A 7,067-nucleotide genomic window follows, 5' to 3' on the forward strand; every position below is an offset into this window, starting at 1 on the left:
TTGCGGTGGATGCGTTGATTTTAGAGGCAGTAAGTTATGTAAGGAATTTGCGACGTTAATTTTCATATTTATCAACCTTAGCTTATGTTTGAAAAACGGATAGGTAGAAAGAAAAAAGTAGAGACCAATTAAAGGCAGCAAACAGGTGAAATATATCAGTTTAATATCATTCTTTATATCAGATGATCGCTAAACTAACGCTAAAAATTTTCAGAAGAACTCTACAGAAAATTATGTTTAGTTTATGGAAGATGTATGCCTAGAAACGAAAAATGTGAAAGATCTAATTTGTAAAGGCGAATTTTGCAAGATCGACGCAATAAAATGCAATTTCATGTACGATCTACCTAAAGAAATGCAAAAGTACCTAAATAATATCTAAGCTTAGAAGGGCAAAATTATGTTTACCGAATTTTCCATTTATAAGCTTAGATCTTACATAGTTTTAAAATTTTATAGGTAGGTAGCACAAAAAATTGCGTATTTACGACGTCAACCTCACACAGTTTCGCCGTTTCAAGAGTAGATTGTTCATTTTTTTTGTTTCTAGGCATAGATCTTACATAAACTAACCATTATTTCTGCAGGGTTCATCTTACAAATTTTGGCGTTAATTTAGCATTTAATGCTACACTGATATAATTTACCTTTTTGTTACCTTTAATAAATAGCTATTTATTATTCTTCTACCTATCTGTTTTTCTTATTTGTAACATGTGCATGTTATTGGAAGTAGGTTTTTTCTGTTTGTCCCCACAGTATATTATGCACCTCCAGTATCGGAGATCGTGCAATTACATAGAAAAACTTTATGTAAAAACATGGCACGTGCGTCTGGGGGTGCAAATAAAAGACACCCACTAAGCTGGGGGCACAAACGGAAAAGATCCTGAAAGTATATTACTTGACCATTTAGGTCGTTTCCATTATTCTACAGGAATTTTTCTCAGCTGAAGCAAGTTTGTATACGAATAGAAATGTCTCTTCTCTTTTTTCAATTACTATTTTCTGTTTCAGAACCTTGACTTGTTTTCGAACAATCGGTTTAAACCTTAAACTTTTTAAGCAGGGGGCAATCAGGAACCGCTGATACTTTTCGAGGTCGGGAGTTCGGTTTTGTTAAGTTTTCCACCAAATACAGTCCCTCTTTTTTAAGATACACTGTTTCCCGCCTGCCTCTTATCCCCAGTTTCCCTCAACCGGCCTACCCATCTTCAACGCCCCCCTTTCCCCACCTCCCCTAGATATAAAAACACACGAACATATTTTTACCCACCCTTCCCCAAATAGCTCCCCCCGCGTATCTACTAATTACGCCTTTTCTATCAAGCCCACTCCTCCGCAAACTAGACACAACAATACCCCCACACTTCCACCTATCCCTTGTTCACCAACATAAACCTAACCTCCACATTCCCATACCCGCTCACGTACCTCTCAAAACCACTCAAAACAACTACACGTCATGGACTTGCTTCCCAAAAACTAAATACTAAGCTAACCCCACAAGCTACCTACCTATATCCGGCCCGTCAACCAAACCCAAAACACTATCTAAATAGGTTAAATGAATTTCGAGGCAACCGTGGTGGCCCCTTGAGTATGGTTGTGATTGTTGCAGCAAGTTCTCTTCACAAAGCGCTAGCAGACGATCGTGAAGGACTTCAAAATCTCATCGAGGTGTTGAAACAATAGGTGCACAGCGATTTCGGTGATAATCTGCATCCAGATTCGAGCAACCAGCGAAAGACAGTGCAAAAAATCCTCGATGACCACCCTGACGAAACAGCGATCATCTGGCCCGAGGTGATTAACAATAGCATTACTGAGCATCCGTCTGATCACAGTGAACCCCTCAATGCAGAAAAACTTCTTCACGAAATACGAGCACTGCCTCGGATTATTGGAATAGTATACTGCAAACGAGACGCAGCGGACGACATACTGTTGGAACTGAAGAAGCTCAGCATTCCTGTTGTCAACGTCCTCACTGATATAATTTCACGTCTCAAACAAGAGTGCTGAACTTAGAGATGATCTGCGGGAGCTACATAAGAAACACGAATACGAGCTATATAGCTTAAAAAGCATTCGAAAAAACAACTTTAAATTGAAATCGCTTCTGAGCAAAAACAGAAAACCGACAGCCAAGCAACGAGGAGCAAAACGACGAAACTCAAGACGATTCTTGAGTAAGTACAAGATTAAAATAGTATCTGAGCTTAATTATCCAGTAATTACCTCCTAAAATCTGAGCTTAATTGTCCAGTACGTAAATCTGGTATTCTGAGCTTAATTGCTCAGTACTGGACAATCCTTGCTCCTCAATTCTGTCAAATCATTCTTCTGAGCTTAATTGTTCAGTGACGAGTCATCAACTCCTTCATTTCTTTTCATTTCTATACGCCTTTATACTTTTCTTTCCCCTGTCTCACTTATATGTCTAAGAACTGTAAAACCTGTAAGCATGCGATTGCACAAGAAGCCCTAAGATACACATGTGTATCTTGTAATCGCAGTGTGCACCTTGAACCAACCTGTACTGGCCTCTCGCAAGCAGCCATCAATGGAATAAAGGAGCTCGGTCTCCTTGCAAAGCTCCTTCGTAATGCATGTCTGGAGAATGACCCAAGGGACTCCTTCATTAGGTGTCGCACCATTGAGAAAATGATGGAAACATTCAAGCATGATTCCCTGTTCGGCTCCAGGGCGTTGAAGAAAGGCTAACTACGATTGTGCACGACAAAGTTGACAATGCCGTCAAGATCACATGTGATAAAGTGGAAAAGAGTTACGCAGATGCCATAGCTGTCAATCCCAAAGCGGCTGAAGCAGGCACTTCAGGGGCAAAAAATGAGTCAAAAACTCAGGATCACGACATCCGCAAGAGTTGTCGATTGCAAGGGGTCAAAGAGTCCCGTAAAACTAAATCAGTAAATCTTGTTCCTACCACCGATATGGTACAAGAGGTCTTGAACACTATCGGAGTCAAATCACAAATACAAGAACTGCGAAGATTGGAAAAGTTTGACAAAAGACGAAACACACCAAGGACATTTCTGTTAACGCTGGCTACGGATCATAATGCCAGGGTAGCAGTCGCAAAAAGTATCGAAAATCGAGAAAATCTAGCAAAGAGAAATCTCTATATTCTCCCAGCCTTGACGAAAGAGGAAGCAACAAACGAAAATGTGTGTCTAAAGCGTCGCCTCATTGAGGAACTCATTGAGGAAGGAGTGCCCAGAAAAAAGCTCAAAATTCACAATTTTGAGCTATTCAACGACGGCAAGAAAATTGAAAACCAAGCAAGTGCTGGTTGCACCAGCACCTGACTAGGATTCATCAATATTGTGTTACTGAAAGCAAGAAGTCCCGTGAGCCTGGATTGAAGATCAAAACCAGCAAATGCATTTGCTCTGTCTCAGTACAACATAATATGACTGTGTGAAGACTGGCTCAACGAGGACATAGACTCCGAATTCTTATTCAGTGACTACTCGATTTATAGATCAGATAGAAAACAACTAGGGGGAAGCAACATGCAAAAAGGCGTACTCATAGCAATAAAGAATATCTTCAAGCTGAAGTAGTGTCAAACGAACAACCAGAATGCTGCGTGAGGTGTAATGTTGTTGTGTACGCAAAACCCCATCTACATCTGTTGCAACAACCCCCCCCCCCAAAAAAAAAGTAACTATCGATACGAGCTTCCTGATTTCAAGAAAATGTTCAAAAGTTTACCCAACAAAGCCCCGAAAATCATCCACTGGGACCTAAATTTCCCAAACGCAAACTGGAGTTACTTCAAAAGTGATGATGATCAGACACAAGAAATCCTGAACTAGATGGAATCAAATCTTTTAGAGTAAGCGGTTGAATCCAAGACAAGAGGAAGCAACCTACTCGATGTAGCTTTAATCGATAATTGCTCTCTTGTAGTGCTAAGAGACAATGAGTTCTCGAAATCATGTAGTTGCTCCGATCATGATGGAATATGGAATGCCCAAACCAGGAAATGAAACCCCCATCGTCATTTTTGGAAGTTTTATTAGAGCAGACTGCTCGGAATTGAATCTAACCATGGAGCCAGCTGAGTTTGAACCAGTCTGTTACTCAAACATCGACAATATGTGCAACGAATACATGGAAAAATCATCGAAGTTCACGAACCCAGGAGGACAATAAATCGTCAGTCGCTACCACCATGGATCACTCCGGTATTTCGAATCTCATGAAGAGATTTAAGACACAAAAACAACAGCTGCAACTAGAGCCAACTAGCTACAGAAAAAACTTGGTATCCAAGCAGCAACGCTTGGTCACTGAAGCTGCAGATTCCTATAGGGTGATGTACCAGGAAAAAATGAATCGACTAGAGATACAGACCTGATCTTTAAGCATCTGAAAAGTCAAAACAAATCCACTTTCCTCCCCAAAGTGATGACGAGAAATGGAGTTGCATCTTCTTCCAGCCTCCAAGAAAAGGTTGACTTCCTAAACGACTTCTTTCAATCCGTTTACTCTCCGAAAGTTGAGTTCAACCTCTCAGATATCAAATTTGAATACCCTAAGCTGACGAACTTCAGCATTTCGCAAACTGAAGTCTTCGACATCTTGGTCAATGATGATAACAAAAAATCAAGAGTACCCAACGAATACCCTCCAATGCTATTCCAGAAAACAGCCTTCCACATGAGTAGTTGCCTCCACAATTTGCTAAAGAACATCAAAAGGCTTAGAAAAATACCAAAGCTTTGGAAAGTGGCAGCTATATCTCCAATCCACAAGAAAAAAGACAAAAGGATAATGGAAAATTACCATCCTGTCTCCCTATTGAACTATGGACTATCTGAAAAAATACCAACATGGTTTTGTTCGAAGGAGATCAGTACTAATGAATTTGATTTCGTTCTTGAAAAGAACCTACGATGCACTTGACAAAAACTTGCACAATGAAATCATGGCATTCTACTCGGACTTCTGTAAAGCGTTCGACTGAATTCAACATTTTGAACTGCTGAAGAAAGTGGTACAAGTTGGAGTCGGAGGCTGCTTCCTGGAACTCCTATACGATTACTTAAAGGACAGGAAACAGTACGTGCGAGTACAAAATACCACCTCGAAAACAATAAAATGTCACAAGTGGAGTACCACAGGGTTCACTTCTTGGACCCTTGTTGTTGTGCATCTTCATTAACGATCTATCCGATGTGCTCAAATTCAGTTGCCCATTCATCTTTGCTGACGACCTTAATGTCCAAGCGATTGCGAAAACCCCCGAAGAAGTGCATGAGGATTTACTGGCAATGGAACGATGGGTGAAACAAGAACAAAATTGAACAAGCAGCTGAAAAATGTGCCAAATCATCTTCCGTGAAGCCAATTCGACCATATTCTGGGCGGAGAGAACCTTAAATCTCCACATGAAACAAAGGATCTGGGAATCACGGTGTGCAGCAATTTCTCTTGGTCAGCACATGTCGACGTTCGTCTGAAGAAAACCAACAAAGTTCTGTACGCAATAAGGAGAAATGTGGCTTTGAAAGTCAAGAAGTTCATTAAACTGGGACTGTATAAATCACTCTTTTTGCCTGTGCTTCTCTATGGAATGAACTGTGTCCAACTGACAAAAACTTCCTTCAAAACATTGAAAAGTTTGAAAGAAGAGCTGTGAAATGGGTTACCGGCCATACTGAAGGACAGTAATTGACAAAACTGCGGCTATTGAATATACTACCCGAACGACCTTCTCACGTTTTCGAAATTCTTTCAAGAAAAACCAGACGGAATCTAATTTCCTAATCTGACGGAGTCTAGACGACGAAGATCTGAACTGTTCAATCTGAGGAATACGAGACTCGAGAAAGCCAGAAGTGAGTTCATCTTCAAAAACGCGAGAACTGTCAACAAAACAAGCTCTGATATCGACATTCTGAAAACGGAAGGCCTGAAAAACAGAATCCTGAACGTGATGTGGAATTTCGTCAACAAATGTTTTTCAAGAGACTACACCTGAAAATGGCAACTGGCCTGCGATTGCCATACGTCCAGAAACAACTGAAACAGATTTTAAACGACTTGCCAGGGATAGACTCCCATCAGCCATCGGCTGTAAATCTACAACAACAACAACAACAACAATAACAACAAAATCCCCCCCCCCCACTTATCTACTGTTTGCGTCTTTTCTATCAAGCGCCCTCCTCCGCAAACTGGACTCAACAATACCCCCACAATTCCACCTAACCCTTCTTCCCCAGCCTAACCTCCACATTCCCCATACCCGCTCACGTACCTCTCAAAACTACAAAACGTCAACAGCTTGCTTCCCCAAAACTAAATATTAAGCAAACCCCACAAGCTACCTATCTATATCCGGCCCGTGAACCAAACCCAAAACACTATCAATAGCTTTTTAAACAGGAAGTTGTTTTTTTTCCTATCGTAAAACTTAAAAGTTTATTTTATCTGATATTACGGATTTAGAATTTAAGAGATAAGCCTAAATTAAACACTAAAATAAGCTTACATGAAAGATCAAAGCTTATATTTTAGCGTTGAATGCATGCAAAGTCGTACACGGAAGCTGGCAATTCAATTTCCCACACTAAGCAAAGGAGAACATTCGTATACAACGGAAAAGTGGGAAATTGTAAACGATAACACAATGCAATGCCATACAAAAAGGGTAATTCAATGCAAAGTTGTTTAGCACCACAAGCAGTCGGGGATACTTTGACATAGCATTGAATGATCATATTCCCTGAATAATTTTTCTGCCAATCAGAATTCTTATCATTGATAGGTGTTATTGTGAACGGTTGTTTCTAAGTCTCCACCAAATTTACAAGATTTAAAAAAAGCAGTCACAAAGAGTGAACCATAAAAAAACGGGAAAATCCGATTGAATCTTGCTTTTTAAACTTTTTCAGTGATAGAAATTAGTTATAGCGCTTGTTGTGGACTTCATAATTTTTACCCGATGTTAACTGTTTTGCCAAAGAGAAAATTAATTTTTTTTACCTGCCAACTGACATCAAAAAAGTAATATTCTCAGAATGATTTGA

The sequence above is a fragment of the Convolutriloba macropyga genome, chromosome 9, assembly GCF_964194025.1.
Source record: "Convolutriloba macropyga chromosome 9, txConMacr16.3, whole genome shotgun sequence".
Taxonomy (NCBI): domain Eukaryota; kingdom Metazoa; phylum Xenacoelomorpha; order Acoela; family Convolutidae; genus Convolutriloba; species Convolutriloba macropyga.